This window comes from Engystomops pustulosus, chromosome 11, assembly GCF_040894005.1.
Source record: "Engystomops pustulosus chromosome 11, aEngPut4.maternal, whole genome shotgun sequence".
Taxonomy (NCBI): domain Eukaryota; kingdom Metazoa; phylum Chordata; class Amphibia; order Anura; family Leptodactylidae; genus Engystomops; species Engystomops pustulosus.
Window position 1 is genome coordinate 58,153,954 of NC_092421.1, and position 16,528 is coordinate 58,170,481.

Here is a 16,528-nt window from a genome sequence, read left to right on the forward strand (position 1 = left end):
CACCCCTCAAGCTATCAGAAACAGCTTTTACGAAGATTGTTAACCCCTTGAGATCTTCATAGTAATTGAATCAAAATGGAGGTGAAATTTAGAATGGTCATATTGTTCCCTTATACGTTCATTTAGCCCTAAAATTTACACATTTCCAAAAGATAAAAAGAGAAAACCCACCATACAATTTGTTCTGCAATTTCTCCTGAGTACAAAGACCCCCCACATGTGGCTGTGACTTGTGTTATGGGGGCACAGCGAGGTGCAGAAGGGAAGGAGGGCGCTGCAGCTGCCAGGATTTTAGTTTCCTCATTGGCCCCTTTTGAAGGCTATAAAATTTTCGCTTTTTCGTTATTGGGGCCATGTGATGCCATTTTTTTTGCGGGATGAGATGCTTTTTCCAATGTTACCATTTTGGGGTTTGTATCACCTATTGTTGAAAATTTAGGAACTTTTTTTGAGGACAGGAGTAGAAAAGCATCAATTCTGTACTGGATTTTTTACTTCTTTTTTTTTTGGTGTTCACCGTGTAGACTAATAATCCTGTTATCTTTATTCTATGGGTTGATACGATTACGGGGATACCAGACATGAATATATTTTCTTACGTTTTACTAAATTTGTCAAACAAAACCCTAATGTGGGAAAAAATCTATCATTTTTGTATTGCCGTCTTCCAAGTGGCATAACATTGTTACTTTTTTGGCTACGGAGCTGGTTGATGGCTTGTTTTTTGCGGGACATGTTGTACTTTGCACCAGTATCATGTCGCAGTACATATGGTTTTTTGATCACATTTTATAGCATTTTTTGTGGGATTGAAAAGGTAAAAATCATAATTTTTGGAGGGTTTATAACAGTTTTTTTTTACGGCGTTTATCGTGCGGGTTCAATAATGATTTACTTTTATTCTACGGGTTGTTACGGACGCGGTGATACTATATATGTGGGGTTTGTCTTATGATTTAGACTTTTTTTTTGAGTTATATGTCTCTTTATATGTTTTGGGGGTTTGGGGCATTTTTAGTGATTTATGACTTTATTTTTTTATTGAATAACTTTTTTTTTTACTTTTTCACTTTTTCCACCATGGGACATGAAGAAGCAATCATCTGATTGCTTCTTCATGATAATATTCTGCAATACTGATGTATTGCAGAGTATTATCAGTGTCAGCCTATACACTTGCATAGGCTGGCACTGTGCCAGTAAGATGACGTCACAGACGCCATCTTACTGGCAATTCTTGCAGGTAACTCTGGGGTCCAGATCGGACCCCAGAGTTACTATAGCAACGATCGGCGCACCCCGAAAACGGTTCGGGGGGGCCGATCGTGGGGGAAAGACCCCCCAGATACATGTTAGATGCCGCGGTCGCGCTGACCGCGGCATTTAACGGGTTAAGCACCCGCGATCGGAGACAACTCCGATCGCGGGTGTTACACTGGGGTGCCGGCTATCAGTCACAGCCGGCACCCCGTCTTTCCCGATGCCGGTTCGGCTCAGATCTTGAGCTGAACCGGCATCAGCTCAGCGTCCGATATATCGGACGCTGAGCGCTAAGTCACTGCGCTCAGCGTCCGATATATCGGACGCTGAGCGTTAAGAGGTTAATAAAGACTGGTGTTTAGCAGACAGAGGCAAAGCGGCCCAGGCTGATTCTACTTTGCTTTGATAAAGCTCGGGGTGGGGACGTCTAAATTAAGACTTGCCCTGCCGCTATTTTGCTCCAAAAACATATCTGTATGCAGGACTAAAGAAGACAGCCATCTAATCCCATGCAAAAGAACATGATGCATGATTTTTGTGCTTTTAGCATTATGGTCTGCTATGCGCTTTAAATCTTCCCTAAGCCCAACTTGCTTGGTACGGGCCATTACCCCTCCTGGGGTTTCCATGAACCCAGAGATGACTGCCCCAGTGCACAGCATCTCCCGCTGCCTCCTTGAAGAGCTGCAGAGCTGGAATGAGCAGTGAGACAGCCACAGCTACCAGCAGAACAGGGCCCTTTATGATGTCATGGTCCCAGTTTCCAAGGGAAACCACTGTGACAAGCACAGTGTTCCGTGGGATGCAAACTAGCCTCATGCTTTCTTCTGCGGGCAGCCATTTTGTATTTTTCTGCCTCTGGGGGCGGCCATTTTGAAACCCCACTGCCAAGCTTCTATTGCCATGCACAGAAAATGGCGCTTGCAAGCTCCTAAAAAGAAGACAACTGCCTTCCAGGAAAATAGATGCCACACATGCTGGGGGTGCTGCCATCCCCTTTTAATCTTTTGTAATCTGCATCAACCCCCATTTGCACAACTTCTAACTACTTTGCCATGATCCCTTTAGATGTTGCAAAAACGTGTGGAATTGGAGCAAAATGCTGTAAAAATCAAGCTGGCATAACCTACTTTGACAGGTTCCACTTAGAAGGCTAGTGGAGGGGGGCACTGGCACAATAGGTTGGATGTAGGGAACTTAAATGTTCTCCATGAAGCAAGTCGTACACCCAGGCAGACACTTCCCCTAGATGTAGACCTTTCATTCCAAAGCAAAAGTTTGACTTTTAACTGGATTAATAAAGACTGGTGTTTAGCAGACAGAGGCAAGAGGCCCAGGCTGATTCTACTTTGCTTTGACAAAGCTGGGGGTGGGGACGTCTAGATTAAGACTTGCCCTGCCGCTATTATGCTCCAAAAACATATCTGTATGCAGGACTAAAGAAGACAGCCATCTAATCCCATGCAAAAGAACATGATGAATGATTTTTGTGCTTTTAGCATTATGGTCTGCTATGCGCTTTAAATCTTCCCTAAGCCCAACTTGCTTGGCACGGGCCATTACCCCTCCTGGGGTTTCCATGAACCCAGAGATGACTGCCCCAGTGCACAGCATCTCCCGCTGCCTCCTTGAAGAGCTGCAGAGCTGGAATGAGCAGTGAGACAGCCACAGCTACCAGCAGAACAGGGCCCTTTATGATGTCATGGTCCCAGTTTCCAAGGGAAACCACTGTGACACGCACAGTGTTCCGTGGGATGCAAACTAGCCTCATGCTTTCTTCTGCGGGCAGCCATTTTGTATTTTTCTGCCTCTGGGGGCGGCCATTTTGAAACCCCACTGCCAAGCTTCTATTGCCATGCACAGAAAATGGCGCTTGCAAGCTTAGAAAAAGAAGACAACTGCCTTCCAGGAAAATAGATGCCACACATGCTGGGGGTGCTGCCATCCCCTTTTAATCTTTTGTAATCTGCATCAACCCCCATTTGCACAACTTCTAACTACTTTGCCATGATCCCATTAGATGTTGCAAAAACATGTGGAATTGGAGCAAAATGCTGTAAAAATCAAGCTGGCATAACCTACTTTGACAGGTTCCACTTAGAAGGCTAGTGGAGGGGGGCACTGGCACAATAGGTTGGATGTAGGGAACTTAAATGTTCTTCATGAAGCAAGTCGTACACCCAGGCAGACACTTCCCCTAGATGTAGACCTTTCATTCCAAAGCAAAAGTTTGACTTTTAACTGGATTAATAAAGACTGGTGTTTAGCAGACAGAGGCAAGCGGCCCAGGCTGATTCTACTTTGCTTTGATAAAGCTGGGGGTGGGGACGTCTAGATTAAGACTTGCCCTGCCGCTATTATGCTCCAAAAACATATCTGTATGCAGGACTAAAGAAGACAGCCATCTAATCCCATGCAAAAGAACATGATGCATGATTTTTGTGCTTTTAGCATTATGGTCTGCTATGCGCTTTAAATCTTCCCTAAGCCCAACTTGCTTGGCACGGGCCATTACCCCTCCTGGGGTTTCCATGAACCCAGAGATGACTGCCCCAGTGCACAGCATCTCCCGCTGCCTCCTGGAAGAGCTGCAGAGCTGGAATGAGCAGTGAGACAGCCACAGCTGCCAGCAGAACAGGGCCCTTTATGATGTCATGGTCCCAGTTTCCAAGGGAAACCACTGTGACAAGCACAGTGTTCCGTGGGATGCAAACTAGCCTCATGCTTTCTTCTGCGGGCAGCCATTTTGTATTTTTCTGCCTCTGGGGGCGGCCATTTTGAAACCCCACTGCCAAGCTTCTATTGCCATGCACAGAAAATGGCGCTTGCAAGCTCCTAAAAAGAAGACAACTGCCTTCCAGGAAAATAGATGCCACACATGCTGGGGGTGCTGCCATCCCCTTTTAATCTTTTGTAATCTGCATCAACCCCCATTTGCACAACTTCTAACTACTTTGCCATGATCCCTTTAGATGTTGCAAAAACATGTGGAATTGGAGCAAAATGCTGTAAAAATCAAGCTGGCATAACCTACTTTGACAGGTTCCACTTAGAAGGCTAGTGGAGGGGGGCACTGGCACAATAGGTTGGATGTAGGGAACTTAAATGTTCTCCATGAAGCAAGTCGTACACCCAGGCAGACACTTCCCCTAGATGTAGACCTTTCATTCCAAAGCAAAAGTTTGACTTTTAACTGGATTAAAAAAGACTGGTGTTTAGCAGACAGAGGCAAGCGGCCCGGGCTGATTCTACTTTGCTTTGATAAAGCTGGGGGTGGGAACGTCTAGATTAAGACTTGCCCTGCCGCTATTATGCTCCAAAAACATATCTGTATGCAGGACTAAAGAAGACAGCCATCTAATCCCATGCAAAAGAACATGATGCATGATTTTTGTGCTTTTAGCATTATGGTCTGCTATGCGCTTTAAATCTTCCCTAAGCCCAACTTGCTTGGCACAGGCCATTACCCCTCCTGGGGTTTCCATGAACCCAGAGATGACTGCCCCAGTGCACAGCATCTCCCGCTGCCTCCTTGAAGAGCTGCAGAGCTGGAATGAGCAGTGAGACAGCCACAGCTACCAGCAGAACAGGGCCCTTTATGATGTCATGGTCCCAGTTTCCAAGGGAAACCACAGTGACACGCACAGTGTTCCGTGGGATGCAAACTAGCCTCATGCTTTCTTCTGCGGGCAGCCATTTTGTATTTTTCTGCCTCTGGGGGCGGCCATTTTGAAACCCCACTGCCAAGCTTCTATTGCCATGCACAGAAAATGGCGCTTGCAAGCTCCTAAAAAGAAGACAACTGCCTTCCAGGAAAATAGATGCCACACATGCTGGGGGTGCTGCCATCCCCTTTTAATCTTTTGTAATCTGCATCAACCCCCATTTGCACAACTTCTAACTACTTTGCCATGATCCCTTTAGATGTTGCAAAAACATGTGGAATTGGAGCAAAATGCTGTAAAAATCAAGCTGGCATAACCTACTTTGACAGGTTCCACTTAGAAGGCTAGTGGAGGGGGGCACTGGCACAATAGGTTGGATGTAGGGAACTTAAATGTTCTTCATGAAGCAAGTCGTACACCCAGGCAGACACTTCCCCTAGATGTAGACCTTTCATTCCAAAGCAAAAGTTTGACTTTTAACTGGATTAACCCCTTAAGGACGCAGCCATTTTGTAGCTTAAGGCTCAGCCCGATTTTTTGGATTCTGACCTGCGTCTCTTTATACGGTTATAACTTTTGAACACTGTTACTTATCAAAGCGATTCTGAGACTGTTTTTTCCCCACATGTTGTACTTCATTTTAGTGGTAAATTTTGGCAGATAAGTTTTGCGTTTATTTACAAAAAAAAGAAAATATGATAAATTTTTGGAAAAATTTGCCATTTTCGAAATTCAAAATCATTGCGTTTTCAGGCAGATCGATTTACCACCTAAATAACTTGCTGAATAACATTTCCCATTTGTCTACTTTACATTTTCATAATTTCTGAAATGTTTGGATAATTTATTTTGATGTCACGCGGCTTGCAAATAGAATATCGCTTTTCCGGATTTTCAGAATTGACTATTTTGGGGATAAATACAGTTTTGAATGAAATTTTACATATTTAGCATCAAAACCCCCTATATAACCAACCCATTTTCAAATCTGCACCCCTCAAGCTATCAGAAACAGCTTTTACGAAGATTGTTAACCCCTTGAGATCTTCATAGTAATTGAATCAAAATGGAGGTGAAATTTAGAATGGTCATATTGTTCCCTTATACGTTCATTTAGCCCTAAAATTTACACATTTCCAAAAGATAAAAAGAGAAAACCCACCATACAATTTGTTCTGCAATTTCTCCTGAGTACAAAGACCCCCCACATGTGGCTGTGACTTGTGTTATGGGGGCACAGCGAGGTGCAGAAGGGAAGGAGGGCGCTGCAGCTGCCAGGATTTTAGTTTCCTCATTGGCCCCTTTTGAAGGCTATAAAATTTTCGCTTTTTCGTTATTGGGGCCATGTGATGCCATTTTTTTTGCGGGATGAGATGCTTTTTCCAATGTTACCATTTTGGGGTTTGTATCACCTATTGTTGAAAATTTAGGAACTTTTTTTGAGGACAGGAGTAGAAAAGCATCAATTCTGTACTGGATTTTTTACTTCTTTTTTTTTTGGTGTTCACCGTGTAGACTAATAATCCTGTTATCTTTATTCTATGGGTTGATACGATTACGGGGATACCAGACATGAATATATTTTCTTACGTTTTACTAAATTTGTCAAACAAAACCCTAATGTGGGAAAAAATCTATCATTTTTGTATTGCCGTCTTCCAAGTGGCATAACATTGTTACTTTTTTGGCTACGGAGCTGGTTGATGGCTTGTTTTTTGCGGGACATGTTGTACTTTGCACCAGTATCATGTCGCAGTACATATGGTTTTTTGATCACATTTTATAGCATTTTTTGTGGGATTGAAAAGGTAAAAATCATAATTTTTGGAGGGTTTATAACAGTTTTTTTTTACGGCGTTTATCGTGCGGGTTCAATAATGATTTACTTTTATTCTACGGGTTGTTACGGACGCGGTGATACTATATATGTGGGGTTTGTCTTATGATTTAGACTTTTTTTTTGAGTTATATGTCTCTTTATATGTTTTGGGGGTTTGGGGCATTTTTAGTGATTTATGACTTTATTTTTTTATTGAATAACTTTTTTTTTTACTTTTTCACTTTTTCCACCATGGGACATGAAGAAGCAATCATCTGATTGCTTCTTCATGATAATATTCTGCAATACTGATGTATTGATGCGTTAAGAGGTTAATAAAGACTGGTGTTTAGCAGACAGAGGCAAGCGGCCCAGGCTGATTCTACTTTGCTTTGATAAAGCTGGGGGTGGGGACGTCTAGATTAAGACTTGCCCTGCCGCTATTATGCTCCAAAAACATATCTGTATGCAGGACTAAAGAAGACAGCCATCTAATCCCATGCAAAAGAACATGATGCATGATTTTTGTGCTTTTAGCATTATGGTCTGCTATGCGCTTTAAATCTTCCCTAAGCCCAACTTGCTTGGCACGGGCCATTACCCCTCCTGGGGTTTCCATGAACTCAGAGATGACTGCCCCAGTGCACAGCATCTCCCGCTGCCTCCTTGAAGAGCTGCAGAGCTGGAATGAGCAGTGAGACAGCCACAGCTACCAGCAGAACAGGGCCCTTTATGATGTCATGGTCCCAGTTTCCAAGGGAAACCACAGTGACACGCACAGTGTTCCGTGGGATGCAAACTAGCCTCATGCTTTCTTCTGCGGGCAGCCATTTTGTATTTTTCTGCCTCTGGGGGCGGCCATTTTGAAACCCCACTGCCAAGCTTCTATTGCCATGCACAGAAAATGGCGCTTGCAAGCTTAGAAAAAGAAGACAACTGCCTTCCAGTAAAATAGATGCCAAACATGCTGGGGGTGCTGCCATCCCCTTTTAATCTTTTGTAATCTGCATCAACCCCCATTTGCACAACTTCTAACTACTTTGCCATGATCCCTTTAGATGTTGCAAAAACATGTGGAATTGGAGCAAAATGCTGTAAAAATCAAGCTGGCATAACCTACTTTGACAGGTTCCACTTAGAAGGCTAGTGGAGGGGGGCACTGGCACAATAGGTTGGATGTAGGGAACTTAAATGTTCTTCATGAAGCAAGTCGTACACCCAGGCAGACACTTCCCCTAGATGTAGACCTTTCATTCCAAAGCAAAAGTTTGACTTTTAACTGGATTAATAAAGACTGGTGTTTAGCAGACAGAGGCAAGCCGCCCAGGCTGATTCTACTTTGCTTTGATAAAGCTGGGGGTGGGGACGTCTAGATTAAGACTTGCCCTGCCGCTATTATGCTCCAAAAACATATCTGTATGCAGGACTAAAGAAGACAGCCATCTAATCCCATGCAAAAGAACATGATGCATGATTTTTGTGCTTTTAGCATTATGGTCTGCTATGCGCTTTAAATCTTCCCTAAGCCCAACTTGCTTGGCACGGGCCATTACCCCTCCTGGGGTTTCCATGAACCCAGAGATGACTGCCCCAGTGCACAGCATCTCCCGCTGCCTCCTTGAAGAGCTGCAGAGCTGGAATGAGCAGTGAGACAGCCACAGCTGCCAGCAGAACAGGGCCCTTTATGATGTCATGGTCCCAGTTTCCAAGGGAAACCACTGTGACAAGCAGAGTGTTCCGTGGGATGCAAACTAGCCTCATGCTTTCTTCTGCGGGCAGCCATTTTGTATTTTTCTGCCTCTGGGGGCGGCCATTTTGAAACCCCACTGCCAAGCTTCTATTGCCATGCACAGAAAATGGCGCTTGCAAGCTCCTAAAAAGAAGACAACTGCCTTCCAGGAAAATAGATGCCACACATGCTGGGGGTGCTGCCATCCCCTTTTAATCTTTTGTAATCTGCATCAACCCCCATTTGCACAACTTCTAACTACTTTGCCATGATCCCTTTAGATGTTGCAAAAACGTGTGGAATTGGAGCAAAATGCTGTAAAAATCAAGCTGGCATAACCTACTTTGACAGGTTCCACTTAGAAGGCTAGTGGAGGGGGGCACTGGCACAATAGGTTGGATGTAGGGAACTTAAATGTTCTCCATGAAGCAAGTCGTACACCCAGGCAGACACTTCCCCTAGATGTAGACCTTTCATTCCAAAGCAAAAGTTTGACTTTTAACTGGATTAATAAAGACTGTTGTTTAGCAGACAGAGGCAAGCGGCCCGGGCTGATTCTACTTTGCTTTGATAAAGCTGGGGGTGGGGACGTCTAGATTAAGACTTGCCCTGCCGCTATTATGCTCCAAAAACATATCTGTATGCAGGACTAAAGAAGACAGCCATCTAATCCCATGCAAAAGAACATGATGCATGATTTTTGTGCTTTTAGCATTATGGTCTGCTATGCGCTTTAAATCTTCCCTAAGCCCAACTTGCTTGGCACGGGCCATTACCCCTCCTGGGGTTTCCATGAACCCAGAGATGACTGCCCCAGTGCACAGCATCTCCCGCTGCCTCCTTGAAGAGCTGCAGAGCTGGAATGAGCAGTGAGACAGCCACAGCTACCAGCAGAACAGGGCCCTTTATGATGTCATGGTCCCAGTTTCCAAGGGAAACCACTGTGACACGCACAGTGTTCCGTGGGATGCAAACTAGCCTCATGCTTTCTTCTGCGGGCAGCCATTTTGTATTTTTCTGCCTCTGGGGGCGGCCATTTTGAAACCCCACTGCCAAGCTTCTATTGCCATGCACAGAAAATGGCGCTTGCAAGCTTAGAAAAAGAAGACAACTGCCTTCCAGTAAAATAGATGCCACACATGCTGGGGGTGCTGCCATCACCTTTTAATCTTTTGTAATCTGCATCAACCCCCATTTGCACAACTTCTAACTACTTTGCCATGATCCCTTTAGATGTTGCAAAAACATGTGGAATTGGAGCAAAATGCTGTAAAAATCAAGCTGGCATAACCTACTTTGACAGGTTCCACTTAGAAGGCTAGTGGAGGGGGGCACGGGCACAATAGGTTGGATGTAGGGAACTTAAATGTTCTTCATGAAGCAAGTCGTACACCCAGGCAGACACTTCCCCTAGATGTAGACCTTTCATTCCAAAGCAAAAGTTTGACTTTTAACTGGATTAATAAAGACTGGTGTTTAGCAGACAGAGGCAAAGCGGCCCAGGCTGATTCTACTTTGCTTTCATAAAGCTGGGGGTGGGGACATCTAAATTAAGACTTGCCCTGCCGCTATTTTGCTCCAAAAACATATCTGTATGCAGGACTAAAGAAGACAGCCATCTAATCCCATGCAAAAGAACATGATGCATGATTTTTGTGCTTTTAGCATTATGGTCTGCTATGCGCTTTAAATCTTCCCTAAGCCCAACTTGCTTGGCACGGGCCATTACCCCTCCTGGGGTTTCCATGAACCCAGAGATGACTGCCCCAGTGCACAGCATCTCCCGCTGCCTCCTTGAAGAGCTGCAGAGCTGGAATGAGCAGTGAGACAGCCACAGCTGCCAGCAGAACAGGGCCCTTTATGATGTCATGGTCCCAGTTTCCAAGGGAAACCACTGTGACAAGCACAGTGTTCCGTGGGATGCAAACTAGCCTCATGCTTTCTTCTGCGGGCAGCCATTTTGTATTTTTCTGCCTCTGGGGGCGGCCATTTTGAAACCCCACTGCCAAGCTTCTATTGCCATGCACAGAAAATGGTGCTTGCAAGCTCCTAAAAAGAAGACAACTGCCTTCCAGGAAAATAGATGCCACACATGCTGGGGGTGCTGCCATCCCCTTTTAATCTTTTGTAATCTGCATCAACCCCCATTTGCACAACTTCTAACTACTTTGCCATGATCCCTTTAGATGTTGCAAAAACGTGTGGAATTGGAGCAAAATGCTGTAAAAATCAAGCTGGCATAACCTACTTTGACAGGTTCCACTTAGAAGGCTAGTGGAGGGGGGCACTGGCACAATAGGTTGGATGTAGGGAACTTAAATGTTCTCCATGAAGCAAGTCGTACACCCAGGCAGACACTTCCCCTAGATGTAGACCTTTCATTCCAAAGCAAAAGTTTGACTTTTAACTGGATTAATAAAGACTGGTGTTTAGCAGACAGAGGCAAGCGGCCCAGGCTGATTCTACTTTGCTTTGATAAAGCTGGGGGTGGGGACGTCTAGATTAAGACTTGCCCTGCCGCTATTATGCTCCAAAAACATATCTGTATGCAGGACTAAAGAAGACAGCCATCTAATCCCATGCAAAAGAACATGATGAATGATTTTTGTGCTTTTAGCATTATGGTCTGCTATGCGCTTTAAATCTTCCCTAAGCCCAACTTGCTTGGCACGGGCCATTACCCCTCCTGGGGTTTCCATGAACCCAGAGATGACTGCCCCAGTGCACAGCATCTCCCGCTGCCTCCTTGAAGAGCTGCAGAGCTGGAATGAGCAGTGAGACAGCCACAGCTGCCAGCAGAACAGGGCCCTTTATGATGTCATGGTCCCAGTTTCCAAGGGAAACCACTGTGACAAGCACAGTGTTCCGTGGGATGCAAACTAGCCTCATGCTTTCTTCTGCGGGCAGCCATTTTGTATTTTTCTGCCTCTGGGGGCGGCCATTTTGAAACCCCACTGCCAAGCTTCTATTGCCATGCACAGAAAATGGCGCTTGCAAGCTCCTAAAAAGAAGACAACTGCCTTCCAGGAAAATAGATGCCACACATGCTGGGGGTGCTGCCATCCCCTTTTAATCTTTTGTAATCTGCATCAACCCCCATTTGCACAACTTCTAACTACTTTGCCATGATCCCTTTAGATGTTGCAAAAACGTGTGGAATTGGAGCAAAATGCTGTAAAAATCAAGCTGGCATAACCTACTTTGACAGGTTCCACTTAGAAGGCTAGTGGAGGGGGGCACTGGCACAATAGGTTGGATGTAGGGAACTTAAATGTTCTCCATGAAGCAAGTCTTACACCCAGGCAGACACTTCCCCTAGATGTAGACCTTTCATTCTAAAGCAAAAGTTTGACTTTTAACTGGATTAATAAAGACTGGTGTTTAGCAGACAGAGGCAAGCGGCCCAGGCTGATTCTACTTTGCTTTGATAAAGCTGGGGGTGGGGACGTCTAGATTAAGACTTGCCCTGCCGCTATTATGCTCCAAAAACATATCTGTATGCAGGACTAAAGAAGACAGCCATCTAATCCCATGCAAAAGAACATGATGCATGATTTTTGTGCTTTTAGCATTATGGTCTGCTATGCGCTTTAAATCTTCCCTAAGCCCAACTTGCTTGGCACGGGCCATTACCCCTCCTGGGGTTTCCATGAACCCAGAGATGACTGCCCCAGTGCACAGCATCTCCCGCTGCCTCCTTGAAGAGCTGCAGAGCTGGAATGAGCAGTGAGACAGCCACAGCTGCCAGCAGAACAGGGCCCTTTATGATGTCATGGTCCCAGTTTCCAAGGGAAACCACTGTGACAAGCACAGTGTTCCGTGGGATGCAAACTAGCCTCATGCTTTCTTCTGCAGGCAGCCATTTTGTATTTTTCTGCCTCTGGGGGTGGCCATTTTGAAACCCCACTGCCAAGCTTCTATTGCCATGCACAGAAAATGGCGCTTGCAAGCTCCTAAAAAGAAGACAACTGCCTTCCAGGAAAATAGATGCCACACATGCTGGGGGTGCTGCCATCCCCTTTTAATCTTTTGTAATCTGCATCAACCCCCATTTGCACAACTTCTAACTACTTTGACATGATCCCTTTAGATGTTGCAAAAATGTGTGGAATTGGAGCAAAATGCTGTAAAAATCAAGCTGGCATAACCTACTTTGACAGGTTCCACTTAGAAGGCTAGTGGAGGGGGGCACTGGCACAATAGGTTGGATGTAGGGAACTTAAATGTTCTCCATGAAGCAAGTCGTACACCCAGGCAGACACTTCCCCTAGATGTAGACCTTTCATTCCAAAGCAAAAGTTTGACTTTTAACTGGATTAATAAAGACTGGTGTTTAGCAGACAGAGGCAAGCGGCCCAGGCTGATTCTACTTTGCTTTGATAAAGCTGGGGGTGGGGACGTCTAAATTAAGACTTGCCCTGCCGCTTTTTTGCTCCAAAAACATATCTGTATGCAGGACTAAAGAAGACAGCCATCTAATCCCATGCAAAAGAACATGATGCATGATTTTTGTGCTTTTAGCATTATGGTCTGCTATGCGCTTTAAATCTTCCCTATGCCCAACTTGCTTGGCACGGGCCATTACCCCTCCTGGGGTTTCCATGAACCCAGAGATGACTGCCCCAGTGCACAGCATCTCCTGCTGCCTCCTTGAAGAGCTGCAGAGCTGGAATGAGCAGTGAGACAGCCACAGCTGCCAGCAGAACAGGACCCTTTATTATGTCATGGTCCCAGTTTCCAAGGGAAACCACTGTGACAAGCACAGTGTTCCGTGGGATGCAAACTAGCCTCATGCTTTCTTCTGCGGGCAGCCATTTTGTATTTTTCTGCCTCTGGGGGCGGCCATTTTGAAACCCCACTGCCAAGCTTCTATTGCCATGCACAGAAAATGGCGCTTGCAAGCTCCTAGAAAGAAGACAACTGCCTTCCAGGAAAATAGATGCCACACATGCTGGGGGTGCTGCCATCCCCTTTTAATCTTTTGTAATCTGCATCAACCCCCATTTGCACAACTTCTAACTACTTTGCCATGATCCCTTTAGATGTTGCAAAAACATGTGGAATTGGAGCAAAATGCTGTAAAAATCAAGCTGGCATAACCTACTTTGACAGGTTCCACTTAGAAGGCTAGTGGAGGGGGGCACTGGCACAATAGGTTGGATGTAGGGAACTTAAATGTTCTCCATGAAGCAAGTCGTACACCCAGGCAGACACTTCCCCTAGATGTAGACCTTTCATTCCAAAACAAAAGTTTGACTTTTAACTGGATTAATAAAGACTGGTGTTTAGCAGACAGAGGCAAGAGGCCCAGGCTGATTCTACTTTGCTTTGACAAAGCTGGGGGTGGGGACGTCTAGATTAAGACTTGCCCTGCCGCTATTATGCTCCAAAAACATATCTGTATGCAGGACTAAAGAAGACAGCCATCTAATCCCATGCAAAAGAACATGATGAATGATTTTTGTGCTTTTAGCATTATGGTCTGCTATGCGCTTTAAATCTTCCCTAAGCCCAACTTGCTTGGCACGGGCCATTACCCCTCCTGGGGTTTCCATGAACCCAGAGATGACTGCCCCAGTGCACAGCATCTCCCGCTGCCTCCTTGAAGAGCTGCAGAGCTGGAATGAGCAGTGAGACAGCCACAGCTACCAGCAGAACAGGGCCCTTTATGATGTCATGGTCCCAGTTTCCAAGGAAAACCACTGTGACACGCACAGTGTTCCGTGGGATGCAAACTAGCCTCATGCTTTCTTCTGCGGGCAGCCATTTTGTATTTTTCTGCCTCTGGGGGCGGCCATTTTGAAACCCCACTGCCAAGCTTCTATTGCCATGCACAGAAAATGGCGCTTGCAAGCTTAGAAAAAGAAGACAACTGCCTTCCAGGAAAATAGATGCCACACATGCTGGGGGTGCTGCCATCCCCTTTTAATCTTTTGTAATCTGCATCAACCCCCATTTGCACAACTTCTAACTACTTTGCCATGATCCCATTAGATGTTGCAAAAACATGTGGAATTGGAGCAAAATGCTGTAAAAATCAAGCTGGCATAACCTACTTTGACAGGTTCCACTTAGAAGGCTAGTGGAGGGGGGCACTGGCACAATAGGTTGGATGTAGGGAACTTAAATGTTCTCCATGAAGCAAGTCGTACACCCAGGCAGACACTTCCCCTAGATGTAGACCTTTCATTCCAAAGCAAAAGTTTGACTTTTAACTGGATTAATAAAGACTGGTGTTTAGCAGACAGAGGCAAGCGGCCCAGGCTGATTCTACTTTGCTTTGATAAAGCTGGGGGTGGGGACGTCTAGATTAAGACTTGCCCTGCCGCTATTATGCTCCAAAAACATATCTGTATGCAGGACTAAAGAAGACAGCCATCTAATCCCATGCAAAAGAACATGATGCATGATTTTTGTGCTTTTAGCATTATGGTCTGCTATGCGCTTTAAATCTTCCCTAAGCCCAACTTGCTTGGCACGGGCCATTACCCCTCCTGGGGTTTCCATGAACCCAGAGATGACTGCCCCAGTGCACAGCATCTCCCGCTGCCTCCTGGAAGAGCTGCAGAGCTGGAATGAGCAGTGAGACAGCCACAGCTGCCAGCAGAACAGGGCCCTTTATGATGTCATGGTCCCAGTTTCCAAGGGAAACCACTGTGACAAGCACAGTGTTCCGTGGGATGCAAACTAGCCTCATGCTTTCTTCTGCGGGCAGCCATTTTGTATTTTTCTGCCTCTGGGGGCGGCCATTTTGAAACCCCACTGCCAAGCTTCTATTGCCATGCACAGAAAATGGCGCTTGCAAGCTTAGAAAAAGAAGACAACTGCCTTCCAGTAAAATAGATGCCAAACATGCTGGGGGTGCTGCCATCCCCTTTTAATCTTTTGTAATCTGCATCAACCCCCATTTGCACAACTTCTAACTACTTTGCCATGATCCCTTTAGATGTTGCAAAAACATGTGGAATTGGAGCAAAATGCTGTAAAAATCAAGCTGGCATAACCTACTTTGACAGGTTCCACTTAGAAGGCTAGTGGAGGGGGGCACTGGCACAATAGGTTGGATGTAGGGAACTTAAATGTTCTTCATGAAGCAAGTCGTACACCCAGGCAGACACTTCCCCTAGATGTAGACCTTTCATTCCAAAGCAAAAGTTTGACTTTTAACTGGATTAATAAAGACTGGTGTTTAGCAGACAGAGGCAAGCGGCCCAGGCTGATTCTACTTTGCTTTGATAAAGCTGGGGGTGGGGACGTCTAGATTAAGACTTGCCCTGCCGCTATTATGCTCCAAAAACATATCTGTATGCAGGACTAAAGAAGACAGCCATCTAATCCCATGCAAAAGAACATGATGCATGATTTTTGTGCTTTTAGCATTATGGTCTGCTATGCGCTTTAAATCTTCCCTAAGCCCAACTTGCTTGGCACGGGCCATTACCCCTCCTGGGGTTTCCATGAACCCAGAGATGACTGCCCCAGTGCACAGCATCTCCCGCTGCCTCCTTGAAGAGCTGCAGAGCTGGAATGAGCAGTGAGACAGCCACAGCTGCCAGCAGAACAGGGCCCTTTATGATGTCATGGTCCCAGTTTCCAAGGGAAACCACTGTGACAAGCACAGTGTTCCGTGGGATGCAAACTAGCCTCATGCTTTCTTCTGCGGGCAGCCATTTTGTATTTTTCTGCCTCTTGGGGCGGCCATTTTGAAACCCCACTGCCAAGCTTCTATTGCCATGCACAGAAAATGGTGCTTGCAAGCTCCTAAAAAGAAGACAACTGCCTTCCAGGAAAATAGATGCCACACATGCTGGGGGTGCTGCCATCCCCTTTTAATCTTTTGTAATCTGCATCAACCCCCATTTGCACAACTTCTAACTACTTTGCCATGATCCCTTTAGATGTTGCAAAAACGTGTGGAATTGGAGCAAAATGCTGTAAAAATCAAGCTGGCATAACCTACTTTGACAGGTTCCACTTAGAAGGCTAGTGGAGGGGGGCACTGGCACAATAGGTTGGATGTAGGGAACTTAAATGTTCTCCATGAAGCAAGTCGTA